This window comes from Oryctolagus cuniculus, chromosome 12 (genome assembly GCF_964237555.1).
Source record: "Oryctolagus cuniculus chromosome 12, mOryCun1.1, whole genome shotgun sequence".
Lineage (NCBI taxonomy): Eukaryota > Metazoa > Chordata > Mammalia > Lagomorpha > Leporidae > Oryctolagus > Oryctolagus cuniculus.
Window position 1 is genome coordinate 33,769,486 of NC_091443.1, and position 17,151 is coordinate 33,786,636.

The window sequence follows — 17,151 nt, forward strand, 5'->3', positions numbered from 1 at the left end:
GAAATATTAACAACAACCTAACTTTGTTCTTATAGAATTATTACAAAATATACCAAGATATAGATTAGGAGAAAATACTTTAATTTCTGTAGTTACTATTGCTTCCATTGACTTTAAATTAACAATTATTTCAGCAGCAAATGACATGAAACATCAACTCCATTTATGTGGGAAGAGGATGCATATTCATGCACTATGATTTGTTCTGGAAAAAATAAAATAAACTCCAAACTTGTTTTTGCTTTATATTAATCAATACAAAAATACTCATAATATTTCACATTAACTTATTCAGTTTTTTCATTCAACAAATATTTATTAATCACTCAGTGTCTGCCAGATGTATGTTAAGAGCTATATATTACTTCTTACCCCATCCACCCAACACCTCCCTCCTCCTTCTTTTCTTAGTTTTCTTTCAATTTTTACAATGACTTACTTTCAATTTATTTTGTAGTCACAGCTTAACCTCTTAAGTAGAACAAAGAAATGTTTAATGACTTGATGAGCCAGAGGACAGAAAAACAGTCATTAATTTAGAATCATGTAGGCTACGTTGAACATTTAGATTATTAAAAAATACAAGGGGCCGGGGCCGCGGCTCACTAGGCTAATCCTCCGCCTTGCAGTGCCGGCACACGGGGTTCTAGTCCCAGTAGGGGTGCTGGATTCTGTCCCGGTTGCCCCACTTCCAGGCCAGCTCTCTGCTGTGGCCAGGGAGTACAGTGGAGGATGGCCCACGTGCTTGGGCCCTGCACCCCATGGGAGACCAGGAGAAGTACTTGGCTCCTGCCATCGGATCAGCGCGGTGCGCCGGCCGCAGCGTACTGGCCGCGGCGGCCATTGGAGGGTGAACCAACGGCAAAGGAAGACCTTTCTCTCTGTCTCTCTCTCTCTCACTGTCCACTCTGCCTGTCCAAAAAAAAAAAAAAAATACAACGAAACAATGGAAGTGCCTTATAAATAGTCACAAACATATTTTAATGTTTAAATTGTCATGAATAATACATATTTATGCGTATCATGTGATATTTTGATATATATACACATTGAATAATACTCAAATCAAGGGGAGTGTGTCAAATTCCCCAAACATTTATCATTGTGTTAAAGTCATTCATTATCCTTTTTTCAGTTTTCTTGCAATATAAAGTACATTTTTTTGGACAGTCACCCTATTATTCGTTACAATGCTCAACTTATTTCCTTTATCTAACTATACCTTAGTACTCACTGACCATCCTTTCACCACCCATCTCTTCCCCAACCTCTCCAAACCCCTATTTTGCTATCAAATTTTATGAAATAAACTGCTTTAGATTCCATATATGAATGAGATCTTGTTGGATTAGTTTGTCCGTATCTGGCTTACTTTACTAAATGCAGTGTTCCCAGCTTATTATCTGCTAGCTTATCTGACTTTGATCACTCTGAGTGGATGAAGATTGATGATAGTAGAGCAGTTAGAAAAAAATAGTTAAATGATAGGAATGACTAGTAAGAGAAATAGATAAAACTGAGATGATTTAGCAAGTTAACTACTCATGAGAATGCTTTGGTTATGCAATATGTGTAATGGAAATGTCATGGTTGATGCCTAGACTTTTTGTGTACAGAGTGAATAAGAGTAATTTAGAGTCATACTTAATGTGTATATATTTAATAATAAAACTTCAAATCATAATGTAATAGATATGGGGGATGAGATAGATATATTTTATCAAATTCAAACATTAGACAACATTTCAAATACTTGTATCAAATGTCACATGATACCCCATCAATATGTAGAATTTTGTTTATTATATTAAATGATACAATAAAATGTTAAAATATGCAAAGTCCAAATTTTACTGTAAGAATAAACAGAAACTCATGGTGATTATATATGCCAAGAATCCAGCACTTTTTTCAATAAGTTGAAACAGTAGGCAAAAATTCAGTAAGGATATATGAATAACTAACAGGGGGATCACCAATGAATATAAGAACAGCATTTTAGCCGTTAGGATGATGACAAGAATCAGCATTTGGCTTTTTAAAATAATTTAGTGATATCCTCATTGTCTAATAGACCTCTCTGCATTCTAATCTTTTGTTATTTTGTCATTTGAATAGAAGCCAAGTCTGAAAATTTCTGAAATGGCAAAATAGCTAGTAATCCAGGCAACTGGGACACAAAACGTTACCCAGAAAATATGTCTCAAAACTAGACACAAAATAGTCAATTGAAAAGGTTAAGAGCAAAGTATTATGTTGCCAAATTGATGTGACCCTATAAGGATCTCTGCAATGAGCTCATATACTCAAAAGAATCTGAACTAAAATGAAATGAGTCATGTTGGTGTGAAATGATGTTCCAACTAATTCAAAACTACCACTGGAACACAGAAATAACTCAAAAAAACTGGCTCCTCAGCTCACCAAATCAGCAATTTACCCATCATTAACAGCAGCAGATATAAATGAAACAGAGCACTCTGAGAAAAAGGGAAATGAGCCTCAGTAAGAAGTAAGCAAGGCCAGCACCGCGGCTCACTAGGCTAATCCTCCACCTTGCGGCGCCAGCACACCGGCTTCTAGTCCCGGTCGGGGCACTGGATTCTGTCCCAGTTGCTCCTCTTCCAGGCCAGCTCTCTGCTGTGGCCAGGGAGTGCAGTGGAGGATGGCCCAAGTCCTTGGGCCCTGCACCCCATGGGAGACCAGGAGAAGTACCTGGCTCCTGCCATCGGATCAGTGCGGTGCGCCGGCCGCAGCGCGCCGGCCGCGGCGGCCATTGGAGGGTGAACCAACAGCAAAGGAAGACCTTTCTCTCTGTCTCTCTCTCTCACTGTCCACTCTGCCTGTCAAAAAAATAAAAAATTACAAAAAATTTAAAGAAAGAGGTAAGCAAGCTGCTTGTCCACAAAGTAGAAAGCACAGGTTGAGAACTGAGCAGATACTAAGAGACATCAAACTATGTGGTCAGACAGTCTTCTTTGAAAGAGATAAAATATTAATTATGTTTCACCTTGAACCAGGAATTATACCCTTCAATACTATCAATTAATCTCTTTTTTGATCCAAGTCACATGTCCTGCTTACTTCTTCAAGTTCTCCAGGATCACAATGCTAGGACAGCCAATGGCATGCACACTAACAATCCAGTCACTGAAGAGCATTCCTTGGACATTTTAGAAATTGGCATTGTTTGTAAGTGCTGGATTCATATGAATGATCCTAGCAGTGATCTTTCTTTCTGTGACTGGTCACATAGGAGCTCCAAAATATAGTTTTTGGACCTATACAAGTGAGTATTAGATTCTGAGCCTATAAGTATTCAGCAGGAGACACTAATCCAAAACGTCTTAGCATCCAGGCTTTTTTGATGATACCCTCAGATTTAACACATTTCTCCCTTATAATTTAAATGAACAAATATATTAGGAAGAGTAAAATGAGTAGCACTAACCTTTCAAGAAACTCGGGAATACAAACGCACAAAGAGCCAAAATTCAGCTGGATTTTTAAAGAGATGAGGCTGATGGGGAGCATTTGGGGAAACAGTGAAAGAAAAAGATACATATGACACTTTCCTGCTGTGATCTCAAGAGAAGTAGTCTTCACACTTAAATGTGTAAAAAATACATATTAAAGCAGAAAAGGAGAATATTTACTCTTTTAATAAATGAATTCAACTCTTTAAGGGCTAAATGAATTATATCAGAGGATACGAAAAATCTCAATCTCTTAGGAATGCTACCAGTAATTGTTGAAAAATCATGAAAAATATGACAAGAAATGAGATGTAAATGAAACTTCAACTAAAATTATGAGAGGCATTGATGCTAAGAAATATACTACAATAAGCATAGAAAGAAGTTGAGAAAATAAATTTATTAATGCTGGACCTGGTAACATAAATAATGACTACCAAAAATTTGGATGTTACTAAGATATAAAAAGTAGCTTTTCTTCTTAGTTGTTATACTAGACTTAAATATTGGGAAAATATGGTATATTCATTAGTATACATGTCTGATGGATATTCAATCAATTCTTTTTTAATATCACACTCCTTTGTTAGCATTACAAGCCAACTAAACAGCTGTCTAATTAAAAAGTAGATTCCTAATTGCTCATTCCCCTCATGCCCCTATCCACCTGCTCATTCTCTTTTCCCCACATCCTTGACATGCAGGTGGAAAATTCACTGTCTTGGCAACCTTTGTAAGGATCAGAAGGATATCACTTACCACTTGCTTGTTACAGCATCATTACTCTTTTTGCTACTTTAGTGAAAGCTATAGGATCAGAATCAGATCTGCAGTCTCCACTCATTGAGGATTGTTACACACACAAAGAAGTCTAAACATTGCCAGGACTAATGAATTTGTATGACTGCTTTGGTATGGATTGGATTCCACGACCCTTGATGGTTCCTGTGTTGGCCCCAGTGTGGTGATGTTAAGAGACAAGACCTAGCTGAAAATCCTTAAGTCGCTAGTGTCTGCCCTCAGAAGAAACTGCCCTCATGGGACACTGAGTTAATTCTTGGGAAAATTAATTTTAAAAAGATTTTATTTATTTATTTGAGAGGTAGAGTTACAGACAGTGAGAGAGAGAGAGACAGAAAGGTCTTCTATCCATTGGTTTATTCCCCAAACGGCTCTTGGTCAGAGCAGTGCCAATCTGACGCCAGGAGCCAGGAGCTTCTTCTGGTCTCACATACGGGTACAGGGGCCCAAGGACTTGAACCATCTTCTACTGCTTTCCCAGGCCACAGCAGAGAGGATTGGATTGGAAGAGGAGCAGCCAGGACTAGAACCGGCACCTATATGGGATGCCGACGCCACAGGAGGAGGATTAACCTACTGCTGGCCCCAGGAAAATGAATTGTTATAGAAGCCTTATGCTGACCCCTTGATAACTCTCTATTTCTGGGATCTCCCTGCTTTGCATATACTCTAGCTATGATGTCATCCACCAAGATAGAATGCAGTTAGGTGGCCCTCATTAGAACTGACAGCATGCTCTTTGTATTTTCAGCTTCCAAAACTGGGAGCTAAAGAAACATTTTTCTTTATAAGTTACCCAACCTTGAGTATATAACAAAAAATGGATGCATAAAATGATTCTCTAACCTTTTTCCACCAAATCAAAATTAATTTCTTACTGGCTTCTCATCCCCAAGCAGTTACTTTAGCAGTATGTGCCCATGTTTGCATACAGTGGATCTGTAGAGAAAGGAGGTTGAAGGTATGGAGTATATTGTTAGTTCAAAAGAGAAGAGGTTTACCAAATCAGATTAGAAGACAAATGTGTCAACAAAAGATCTTCCTTTGTCTCCTTTAGGATATTAAAGCAGGAGTTCTAAGGCCCTCTATTACTAAGACAAAAATGAAATATTAGCAGTGTACCAAAGCTAAAATGTACCTCCCACTTAGGTGCAATATTACAATGGCCTCCGTCTGAATTTATGTAAATGGAAGAAACTTGTAATTCAAAAAACTCCACTATTTTCCCAAATTCCAACATTAAATAAGCACAAAAGAATTATATTGTCTCTGTGATCCTATATGTTCAATCAAGTAAATTGATGGCTACTTAAGTACCATACCCTAATGTTGATACACAGTCACTATTTATTTTGAAGTCACAAGCTCCATCTTCTATTTCGTTAATCATTTGTGTTAAATATTCAAAGCAAGTTCAGAAAATGTGTTAAATACATGAATTTGGGAGGCATGATGACAGACTTGTGTTCCAAAATCTTGACAGGCTCAAAAGATGGGCCAAATTTAACAAGACGAATTTAATCAAAATAATTAGAAGGTTACCCGAGAGATCTCTAACGTTCAAAAACCTAATTCATAAAATGACTGGAAAGAAATGTACAATAGCAGCAAAAAGTACAATATAAAACTATATAGCAATTTAGTAGTTTCAACTGATATGAATTCAATATTAGTATTAACATAAGATAAACAGTAAATTTTATAATTTCATATTTTAATTGATTAAAAATTAATTCTATGATATATAATAATTATTTTATAGTAAATTATGCTCATATGATACCTAATTTGTTAGCTTTCGTTATTGAATCTTCCATTTTGGAGAATACTTTAGACAAGACAAAACCATTTTAGGTAAGTGAGATCAATTAGTAAGATTACAGTTCTATTCCACATTGACTATGGCCTTGTCTAAAAAAGTATTTTACACTTTGTGTTTCTGTGTGGATGCAAACTGATGAAATCTTTACTTAATATATACTAAATTGATCTTCTGTATATAAAGATAATTGAAAATGAATCTTGATGCGAATGGAATGGGAGAGGGACCTGAAGATGGGAGGGTTGCGGGTGGGAGGGAAGTTATGGGGGGGGAAGCCATTGTAATCCATAAGCTGTACTTTGGAAATTTATATTTATTAAATAAAAGTTAAAAAAAGATTACAGTTCTATAAGCATGTCAAAAATGAATGAGAAACTTTACATTTATCTTAAATGAAGGGAATAATGTGGAAAAGGTACTCTTACGAAACAATTTTGAAAGGATTTGATGGGCGAAAGCTGTAAGTATTCTTAATTTCACATACATTAAAAAGGTGATAAATAATTATATGGCATCTAATGTGTACCAGATGTTATGTAACCAAATCTCAAAACAGCTATACTTTGCTTATATGACAGATATTGAGTACTTGATTTAGTTTTCATACGTAGATGACCATACCTAAAGTCTGTGATAAGTCCAATTAACCTTTTCTTATTATAAAGCAAAATTTCTCTCAGTTTTGCCCATGGGTGAAATGAGCTAACTCAAAAGGCAACATGTTTTCAAACACTGGATATGTTGAAACAAAGGTTGGAAAACCATTTGCTTTTTAATGAATTCTATTAAAAAATGCCTTTTCTCTAATCAATTATCTTACATATATGGTATTTCTTTTAGTAACTGTGCTCAAGGCACAGTTATTCCACAAGCCATGGTTCTTAGAGAATTTTACAGTAAAAGTTCATTCAACTGAAGTTGGTGTCCAGAATGAAGCCTCTGCTATAGTTGTTTCTGTTAGAACTGAATATGTAGACTAAGAAAGCAGAGATGAACGTGTTGATGTTTTTTAGTTCAAGGTAAGTGTGTATCTCACACACTTGTATATATGTGAATGCATTCCCTAGGATTTCTTGATTCTTCCTAATTTTAGATATAACAATCATAGTGTTTGTTGATTATCTAATGTGTCTCAGACACTTGAATTTTTTATACTAATGTATAGATTCTCACTAACAATTTCATGAGGCAGGTATCAAAGGCATAGAGACGTGAAATTATTTACCAGGTCCACACAAACAGATCTATGTTTAGAATAAGCCCAGAGAGGATTAATCTGGAGGACTTACAGCCAAGTCTGTATTCTTAACCTCAAAGAATACTGCCTCTCACAATTAGGTATCTCAGTAATCTAAACAACAAATAATTGACATTAAATCTTTATGTAAAAGAGCAAATAAACAACCACAAACACTCACACAAATGCTTTAAAGAATTCATGGAAAATGGAAGTAGAAGATATTTTGACAGATGGACATTTAGCCTAAAAGTAAAGATGCCTGATTCCCACAACAAAGTACCTGACTTCGATCCCTAGTTCAGCTTCTAACTCTGGCTTCCTCTAATATGGATCATGACTCTACTTTGGACATTTTAGAAATGGGCTTATCTTATAAATATTGGGCTCACATAAATTATGCTAACAGTGATCTTTGTGTGGTTGTTCACATATGAAGACCTCAATAAACTTTATGGACCCACACAAATGAGTATTAGGTAGTGAAACTTTAAACATTCAGCATGAGATACTAACTCAAGAAACACCTTAGCAATTAGACACCTCAATGATTTAACACACATCTCCCTTATCATTTCAATGAGCAAATGTATAAGGAATAATATACACAAATAACAATAATCTCCCAAGAAACTCTTGGGAATACCAACTTATATGGTAAGCTTATTTGCTAATGACTTTACATATTTGACTGTAAAATATGGAACAACACCTCAATGTGACTGGTCCTATTCTGTAAAACAGGTAGAATTTCTGCTAACCTATGTTACAGATATCTAATGGGATAAGCTATGTTTAACAAAAATTCATAATTCCTTCAAATATGTTAGGCATTGTACTATACGACAGAGTTAATAAAGAGTATCTATATACAAGGAAAATATTTGGTAACTGAAACATGCAAAAACATTACAAGTCAAAGTTATCATGACAATAAATTATTAATGTGCAGAAATACAGAATGGTCATGGACCGAACAAATAATCCAATGAAATTCACCAGTATGTTAGATGAATGAGGTTTTAAAAGTAACTGTGGGTTTAGTAACCAACAGGAAATTTCATGCACAATAAGGATAAGGAAACAAAACAAAATTTTAAGAAGTTAAACAATTTAGTGAACAAAAGCAGCTTACAGAGTTTGTAGGAGAGAGTAAGTGTGAGTGTGGTGTGGGGCATTTCCCCGCCCAGAACTGAAGAGTCTAAGAGATGAGGAGCTGTTGAACATTCCACACTGGAGAATGATTTGGGAATTGCTCTGATGACAGAGGGGATTATGTAATGGAGGTGAGAACAGGGAAAAGACTAGAAGTTAAAAGAACAATTTGGGAGTTACGCTGCTATTGTTTAAGATGGATTTTGGGCCGACGCCGCGGCTCACTAGGCTAATCCTCCGCCTAGCAGCGCAGGCACACCAGGTTCTAGTCCCGGTTGGGGCGCCAGATTCTGTCCCGGTTGCCCCTCTTCCAGCCCAGCTCTCTGCTGTGGCCAGGGAGTGCAGTGGAGGATGGCCCACGTGTTTGGGCCCTGCACCCCATGGGAGACCACGAGAAGCACCTGGCTCCTGGCTCCTGCCATCAGATCAGCGCGGTGCGCCGGCCACAGCGCGCCAGCCGTGGCGGCCATTGGAGGGTGAACCAACGGCAAAAGGAAGACCTTTCTCTCTGTCTCTCTCTCTCACTGTCCACTCTGCCTGTCAAAAAAAAAAAAAAAATGGATTTTGAGGGCTTTCACTAATCAGGGTGAGGAACATGAGGCCCACAGGTTGTATAAGTCCCAACAAATCAATTTGTCTGGCTCTGTCAAGGCAACCACAGGTGGGACTTCATATTCAATAAATATATAGCAGACTAAATTTTAATTCAATAATTTCATATGGCCTATAAATGATGTTATAAATATCCAAATGGCCCTGTCAGGAAAAAAAGATATTCCCCACCCCTTGCAGAAAGATGGAGCAAGTGGGAGTTGAAGAGATTTAAGAAATTTAACAAGAACTGACTTGGATAATTGAGAGGATTGCGCTAACAGACAATAAGATGTCTGGCTTAGGTAATTGGAAAGATAGTGGTGCAATGTAACAGAATTTTAAACTCATACCAAACAATTGTTTATTTGTTTGGGGATGGTGTAGAAAAAAAGACAAGCTTGGGAAATTGAGGTTCTTGTGTCATTCATTAGAGATTTGACTATATGAGCCTAGCACTAAGAGGAGAGATAAAACCAATATTTTTGAGCTCTTGGTTGATAATTTATAAGTATACTAGCTCTTGCCATCACCTAGGAAAAGCAAATAGATTATATTTATGCAGAAAATCCTCTCCATATAATATAACTACACACAACAATGCAAAGCTGGTGATAGGATTCTAAGAGTGTTTCACAGTGGAGTAGACAACAAAGAAGTGACTAACCTTTGACTCCTCTAGCAGAGGCAATAACAGTATAATACCGTTTTTAAAAATTGGAACTTTTACTTACATCTAAGATTAAAACACTATGACAAGACAAGTAATTTGTTTTGCTCAGACTCAGGTTTACTCTAGGGTTAGCATAGAAGAAATTGGCACTAAACTACTATTGATTCAGGACAAAGAAATTCTGACTACTGTTAAGGCAGAAAGTTAACGATATTGTGGACAGCTTACAGAATTTAATTTTACAGGTTAGGCATGAGAATAACAGATACTTTTCTATTAGAACTAATATATTATGAAACTTTATCCCAACAGCTTAATATTTCAGAAACATTTCTTTTCAATCTACACTAATTAATGAGAAAATGTCCAACTGCTAAAGAATTGATCAGAAACTATACAAGGAGTCAACACAGTAGGAGCAAAGCCATTAATAGATCATAGCATAACGTTGATTGTTCTTTATAGAAATAACCTCTGGAGTGCTTAGACAATGCTTTGATGGTCTTATGAGTATGCATTTAATCAGGTTGCCTTATAGACACAGGTAAACATTGTGATCTTTAGAGACAATGCCTCAGTTCCTTTTTTGTGATTGTGCTGACAAGAGCTCCACCTACTTGAGTTAAACAACTTAGTTTGTGTAGCAGAAAATTCTTTATCCATCAATCAAAGAAGCAGCTGTGCTTTGTACTTTGTACTTAGTATTACTTTGCCTCTTGCAGCAACTATGGAAAAAATACAAGACACACACCTTAGGTGGGAAACACCCAAAGTTCAAAAATGCACTTGAATACAAGTGAGCAAAAGGCAAAATCATTATCATGATGGCTTAAGGGAGTAAATTTGAAAGACAACAGGAATAGCCAGTGAAAACTTTTTGATAGACAGATAATAGGGTTTGTATAATGCAGAAGCAAGAAAAAGGGAGAAATAATCCTAAGCAAAAATTGATGACAGGTTTGCTCAGATTGTCAGTTTACAATAAGTTTTGAAGATCAGCCTTGGGAATTTATTTATTTACTTTTATAATTTTATTTAATAAATATAAATTTCCAAAGTACAACTTTTGAATTATAGTGGCTTTTCTCCCCCATAACCTCCCTCCTCCCACAATCATCCCATCTCCCACTCCCTCTCCCACCTCATTCTTCATCACGATTCATTTTCAATTACTTTTATATACAGAAGATCAACTTAGTATATACAAAGATTTCAACAGACCGCACCCACAAAGACACACAAAGTATAGAATTCTGTTTGGGTAGTAGTTTTACCGTTAATTCGCATAGTACAACACAGTAAGGAAGGAGGTCCTACATGGGGAGCAGGTGCACAGTGACTCCCATTGTTGATTTAACAATTGACACTCTTATTTGTGGCGTCAGTAATTGCCCGAGGCTCTTGTCATGAGCTGCCAAGGCTATGGAAGCCTACTGAGTTTACCAATTCTGATCTTGTTTAGAAAAGGCCATATTCAAAGTGGAAGTTCTCTCCTCCCTTTAGAGAAAGATACTGCCTTATTTGATGACCCGTTCTTCCTGCTGGGATCTCACTCACAGAGAAGTTTCATTTAGGTCATTTTTTTTCCACAATGTCTTGGCTTTCCATGCCTGTGAAACTCTCATGGGCTTTTTAGCCAGATCTGAGTGCCTTAAAGGCTGATTCTGAGGCCAGAGTGTTATTCAGGGTATTTGCCATTCTATGAGCCTGATGCATATCCTGCTTCCCATGTAGGATCATTCTCTCCTTTTAAATTCTCTCAATCATTATTTACAGACACTGGTTTTATTTATATAATCCCTTTGACACTTAATCCTATCTTTTTGATCAATTATGAACTTAAACTGATCACTTTAACAAGTAAGATGGCACTGGTGCATGCCACCTTGCTGGGATTGAATGGGAATCCCTTGGCACATTTCTAGCCCTACCATTAGGGGTAAATCCGAGTGAGCATGTGCCCAACTGTACATCTCTTCCCTCTCTTATTCCCACTCATATTTAACAGGGATCACTTTTCAGTTAAATTTAAACAACTAAGAATAATTGTGTGTTAATTAAAGAGGTCAACCAATGGTATTAAGTACAACAAAAAATACTAAAAGGAATAAAATAGTAAGTTATTCCTCGACAGTCAGGATAAGGGCTGCTCAAGACATTGTTTCTCATAGTGTCCATTTCACTCAACATGGATTAAAGATCTAAATCTATGACCCAATACCATCAAATTATTAGAGAACATCAGCGAAACCCTGCAAGATATAGGCACAGGCAAAGACTTCTTGGAAAAGACCCCCCCCAGGCACAGGCAGTCCAAGCCTTAGGAATTTATAAGTGATACAAGTTGACAATAAACATCAGATAGAGCCAGACTTCAGAATCCACAGTGGTTTGGATCCTAGGCATTTATTTGGAGATATCTGGAGATTGTTGAAATGAATGCTGGTTAAGAGAACTCTAAGAATATCACCAATAAAATCTCATAGTCACCTTTAGGAGCCATAAAGTAGAAACAGCAATTTAATTCTTCTGTGGCTATGTATTGACTGTGAAAATGATGTACCAGGCCAACAGTTTAATGGAAAATAAGAAAGGATTAAAGACTTCTGGGTGGTATTAACGAAAATGGCATTAGACAAACATAAAAGTTGCAACCACAAGTATGGCCAAAGGGAGGAGATATCTGGGAAAAGGATATTCATCTAATATGACAGAAGTGACTCACTTTGAACTACAACAGCTAATCAGATAATAAGCGATCAGTCAGTTTGCTTCCAAGTCTTTAAATATATGCCTATACACAAAGAATTAATGATAATCAAGAATATATGTAAATCCCAAGAAAGTATATTTGCCTCTGAGGGAAAATATAAACACAGGGGATAGTCAGCCAGTCAGCAAAAGAAACCTAAAAAAAATCTCTATCATATAGTATTCAAAAAAGTGCTCTGTCAAGTACATGACAGTGTGCATTGTTTCCTTTATTTCAGTTTTGAGAAATCTTTTGCATAGGAGAAATGAAACCAATAAACTCTTTTATAAAATACAGTGGGAAAAATTTAAGGAAAAATTTTCAGTCCCATAAACTTGTATTATTTCTTCACATTAATTTTCCAGGAAGAAAAATTAGAATAAAATATTTGGGTTTAAAATATTATTATGTGAACACAATAAACTATTTTTATGAGAAATCTGACTGTAATTTCTTAAACTGAATTTCTCAGCTAAGTCTTATATTAATAATAAGTATTATTTTTATTTTTACTATTAAAACTAATTCAGATGATGAGTTATGAATAAAAATAGCATTGCACATACTTTTAAAATTTAGAGTATTAGAGTGAGATGACATTGATATAAACAAAAGCTTAATATTTTAATGAATAAACAGTAATTCAAAATCATTATGGATATATCCTCTTTCAGACATTTAATTGCTAAAATTTTTAGCATTTAATTGTTCATTTTTTTTTCATTTAGAAATTCTTCTCAATAAATATTTCCTTATAATTGTTATAATAAGGGCCAGCACTGTGGTGCAGCAGATTAAAGCCCCGGTCTGCAGTGCCGGCATCCCATATGGGCACCGATTCTAGTTCTGGCTGCTCCTCTTCTGATACAGCTCTCTGCTATGGCCTGAGAAAGCAGTAGAAGATGGCCCAAGTCCTTGGTCCCCTGCACCTGCATGGGAGACCCAAAAGAAGCTCCTGGCTCCTGCATTGATGGGCACTGGTCCAGCTGTTGCAGTCATCTGGAGAGTGAACCGGCAGATGGAAGACCTCTCTCTATATATATACCTCTGCCTCTCTGTAACTCTGCCTCTCAAATAAATAAATATTTTTTTAAAATTATTGTAATAACATATAGCTGCCCAGAAATTTACGTTTTTCCTACTGAGTCTTCAAGCTTTATCTCAATAATTATACATTTGTGGACCCTCTGTGACCCTATCTTCTTGTACTGTACTATGAATCATATAACTTTTACACCTAAATGGTGGATATACTGACCTCTTCATGAGCAGAGGCCTTTTAAAATGATGCAGTGATGGACACTATGAGAAACAGTGACTTGATCAGCCCTTGTCCTTACTGTTGATGTACAATGTAATACTATATCCTTTTAGTATTTTTTGTTCTAGTTAATACTATTGGTTGAATTCTGTAATTAATACACAATTATTCTTAGGTGTTTAAATTTAACTGAAAAGTGATCCCTGTTAAATATAAGAGTGGGAATAAGAGAGAGAGGAGATGTACAATTTGGGACATGCTCAATCGGTCTTGTCCCAAATGGTAGAGTTAGAATCGGGCCAGGGGATTCCAATATAATCCCATCAAGGTTGCATGTACCAATGCCATCTCACTAGTCCAAGTGATCAATTTCAGTTCACAATTGATCATACGTTTAGGTCTAAGAGTCAAAGGGATCACATGAACAAGACTAGTGTCTGCAAATACTAGCTGATAGAATAAAAAAGGGAGAGAACGATCCAACATGGGAAGTGAAATACACAGCAGACTCATAGAATGGCAGATGTCCTAAACAGCACTCTGGCCTCAGAATCAGCCCTTAAGGCATTCGGATATGGCTAAAGAGCCCATGAGAGTATTTTAGGCATGGAAAGCCAAGACACTCTGGCAAAAAAATACAAAACAAAACAAAACAAAACAAAAACACAACACCACAATACCACACACAAAACCTAAATGAAAGATCTCTGTGAGTGAAATCCCAGTAGAAAGAACGGGCCATCAAAGAAGGAGGTACCTTTCTCTGAAGGGAGGAGAGAACTCCCACTTTGACTATGACCTTGTCTAAATAAGATCGAAGTCGGCAAACTGAAAAGGCTTCCATAGCCTTAGCAACTCATGACAAGAACCTAGGGAGATTACTGACGCCATAAACAAGAGTGTCAAGTTGTTAAGTCAACAACAGGAGTCACTGTGTACTTACTCCTCATGTGGGATCTCTGTCCTTAATGTGTTGTCCAATGTGAATTCATTCTATAACTAGTACTGAAACAGTATTTTACACTTTATGTTGCTGTGTGGGTGCAAACTGATGAAATCTTTACTTAATATATACTAAATCGATCTTCCGTATATAAAGATAATTGAAAATGAATCTTGATGTGAATGGAATGGGAGAGGGAGCAGGAGATGGGAGGGTTGCAGGTGAGAGGGAAATTATGGGGGGGGAAGCCATTGTAATCCATAAACTGTACTTTGGAAATTTATATTTACTAAATAAAAGTTTAAAAATAAATGATGCAACTCTTTCTCAAAATTAATAATCATTTGAATTTTTAATTTAAATACAGTGACTGATCACATTATTTTAATACACAGTATATTTTCTATATCATAGTTTTGAGTGGAATGTTTCATGTATATTTACAGAAGGTGTATTATTGAAATATATTACATATTCATGTTATATATTACTTAGCTATTGTATAACAGAATATTAACATAAAAAGAAAAATAGAAATGATAGAAATTCATTTCATCTCAATAAAGGCAATCTACAATCAGCTGATCATAGGAGTTTTTTTATGCATGAAGCATCTAAACTAATTTGAACATGCCTGTAATTTGATCAATATGCTTGTTTTTAGCATCTACATTTATTATTTTAACAAATTACCCTAAACATTTATAGTCACAATCTACTTTGCAGATATGATCTCATGGCTGGCCAAATTTCACCTATATCACTACTTACTTATGATCCGTCTTAGGCAAGGCTGAATGCTCCAGAGAATACAAAATTAAGTAATGAACAGTCATTTCAAAGAGTTTGCAACTTACTATTAAAATTCTGCTTCAAATCAGCTAAGGAGAAAGTGAGATGAATGAATTAAAGATCAAAAGAAAATGCTATTACACACCTATGAGTATAGTGGGAGAGTTCATTTCATGAAAATTGTTTCATAAGATTCCTACCCTCAATGTTTTGATGAACCTAAATTACACATCAGTTCATCTATTCTAAGCATGATAGACTAAACTGACCATGAGATTGGTTGTTTGGAGACTTCATTTATTTTTCTGAATCCCAGCTAACTTAGGCAAATCAATTCATCTTCTTCCAAGTTAGGTTTCTACTACTACTTTCGTTAATTTTATATATGAAAAATTTTAAAAGTAAATTTTCAAATCATCATAGTATGCTGCCATCAATATTGCCTTGTTTCTTCAGAGTTCCCATTCCATCCTTTTCCCATTATAGTTGAATTTCTGAGATGTTTAGCAGCCATCCACGGATTTCAAAAATAACATGAGTTTTATGAAACAATCTGAGTTACCTAACAAGCCTAAAAATGCCTATTTTTTTAATCTCAAATAAGAATACATACTGTATCTTTACTGCCAAGGCCAAGTTTTTGACCCAATCACTTGAGTTGTCACCACTGCTTCCCTGAGGTCTGCCTTAGCAGGAAACTGGGGTCAGGAGTGGCCCAAATACCAAATCAAGGGACTCTGATGTGAGAAGTGAGCATCTCAGCCACCAGGCCAAATACTTCCTTCTAATATTATTTTAATTATATACACATTGATGGGGTTCAATGTGATAACTCAATGCTCACAATCAAAGTGTAAGATAAAATCAGGTTAGGAAGCACCCCTACCTCTTTAAATGTAATATTTTACTAACCATAATTGTTGATATTATGGGCTATAGTATAGAATTCCAACACATGTATGTCACTCATACTGATAAAATCAGTGTAATTAACATTTCCCTATCTTTGTCATTACTCTACGGGTGAAGCCTTTAAAGTCATCTCTTACTTTATCAGAAAATATAAATATAAAATAACTTTTGTTAACTACAGTCAATCAAGAATGCTGTACAACACTAAGCACTTATTCTATGTAGCAGTGGTTTTGTACCAATTATCCAACTTCCCTTTCACCCCCCTTTCCCTTCAATTCTCTCAGTCTCTAGTATTAACTAGTGGATATTAAGAACAATATTTTTTAGTGTCTACATATGAAGGAGAACATATACATTTGTCTTTCTCTGTCAGGCTTAGTTCGCCTAACATAATAATCTACAGTTCCATCCACTTTGCTGACAATAACAGGATTTCTTTCTATTTAATGACTGGATAATGTTCTATCTTGTTTTATTGTTTAAAAATGTGCATTCATAATGTTCTACAAATTCATGGTCAACAGTGTGATGATATTGCAGCACATGTATCCAATATGTACTGATCAAAGCATGTGGTGAGCATTTCCCTCTATTTGGCATTGCTTTATTATTGAAGGCTCGGGGGGTTCTTTCTTCTTCCATTTGTTTACACAATATGTACTACTTTCAAGAACTGCAGTCATACTAGATGTCCTCTCTTATTCCTACTATTTAACCTCACTAGAAGTCCTAG